Here is a 2,100-nt window from a genome sequence, read left to right on the forward strand (position 1 = left end):
AAAAAAAAAAAAAAAAAAAAAAAGAAAGAAAGAAGAAAAAAATGTTCCCTGAGGAATGAGAAATGAAGTAAGCTCCAAAATTGATGAAATTGATTCCTTGAGAGGATTTCAGGTCACAATGCATGAGAAAATAAGTCAATCAGACACTAGAAGACTCACTAAACTAATCAGATATATCTGAGAATACAGGGAGACCACGATGGGCTAAATTTCACAGGTTAAAGTACTAGACAGAAGACAACTTCACAGGAAGAAGACCCTAAAGAGCTTCAGAGAGCCCCCATAATGCAGTACACATTACTGTGTGGTGCACATGCATGCATCTGAAGTAACTCTCCAAAACTGTGGAAAAAATCACTTAAAATGCTTACATGCCCACTGATCACACAGAACTCTAAATAGTGCCTATTCTAAGCAGCAAGAGAAGAAAAACCCTTAAACAATCGTATATTGGGTAGCCTACTTAGGAAGTTCTTACCTTAATGGAAATAATTGGCCCTAGAGTGATCATTGATCTCAACCCACCTAATAAATCTTGGAAATAAGACCTAAAAGAATTAAATTGTTCCCACATAAGTCAGCAGTAACCCAGACTAAAGCTCAAAAATATCTTTAGGAATATAAAAGTATTCAACACTCAAAAAGGTAAAATTCACAATGTCTGGCACCTAATTAAAGATTATTAGGCAGGCAAACTAACAGGAAAACACATGCTATAATGAGAAAAACGATCAGTTGAAACTGACCCAGAATTGACAGATATAAAATTAGAAAAAAAAAAACCTAAAATTATTAATATAGCCACATTTCACCTGTTCAAAAAAGTTAAGCAGAAACATAAAATACGTTTAAAAAGATCCAAATCAAACATCTAGAGATTAAAATTGTAATGTCTAATATGAAAAAATGCACTAGATAAATAACATCAGTATGATATCATGTTTGGCTTGATATAGAAACATATGGTTACCCATAAAAACACTTTTAAATATATACAGGCTAGTTCTTATAGATTGGATTGTATACTGTTCCAACAAATGTAATTCGTATGTTGTAAACTTAACCCCAATGGGATTGCATGTGAAGGCAGACCCAAAAAATGTAATAAAAGTTAAGGGAAGTCATAAATATAGAGCTTTAATCTAATAAAATTAGTCTCCTTATAAGAAGAGGAAGAGTCACCAGAGATCTTTCTTCCTCTACATATGCAGAGGAAAGGCCATGTGAGGACAAAACAAGAAAGTGTTTAGCTGCAAATCAAGGGAGAGAGGCCTCAGAAGAAACCAACCCTGATGGTACTGTGAACCTCGCATGTCTGAGACAGGTCTCAGTTAATTTAGAAAGTTTATTTTGCCGATGTTGAAGACATGCACCTGTGACAGGTTCAGGAAGTCCTGACAACATGTGCCCAAGGTGACCAGTGCACAGCTTGGTTTCACACATTTTAGGGAGACATGAGACATCGATGAACATATGTAAGATGAACATTGCTTTGGTCTGGAAAGGTGGGACAACTCGAAGCGAAGTCAGGACAACTCCAAGCAGGGAAGGGGCTTCCAGGTCACAGGTAGGTGAGAGACAAACCATTGCATTGAGTTTCTGATTAGCCTTTCCAAAAGAGACAACCAGAGATGCATTTATCTCATTGAGCAGAGGGGTGACTTTGAATAGAATGGGAGGCATGTTTGCACTAAGCAGTTCCCAGATTGACTTTTCCCTCTAGTTTAGTGATTTGGAGGCACTAATATTTATTTTCTTTTCACAGTACCTTGATCTGGGACATCTGGCTTCCAGAGTTGTGAGGGGGAAAAAAAAACGTTGTTTTGTAAGCCAGCCAGCCAGTCTGTGATATCTTTAATAGCAGCCCTAATAGACTAATATACTAGGATATACGCATATATTTTCTTATTCTTTCATTTCAGTTGGCCTGGAAACATGGTCATCCCAGTGGTAATGAACCCTAGTACCCATATCTCGGTTTCTAATACAACTTTCTAATAAAAGGAATCAGTGTTCCTTGGATAAATGACTATTTATGCAATTGGGGAAGTAAATATGCAATATCAGCCACAAAGTATACAATGCTTATAAAAACAAAAA

This window comes from Cebus imitator, unplaced genomic scaffold, assembly GCF_001604975.1.
Source record: "Cebus imitator isolate Cc_AM_T3 unplaced genomic scaffold, Cebus_imitator-1.0 Scaffold40, whole genome shotgun sequence".
NCBI lineage: Eukaryota > Metazoa > Chordata > Mammalia > Primates > Cebidae > Cebus > Cebus imitator.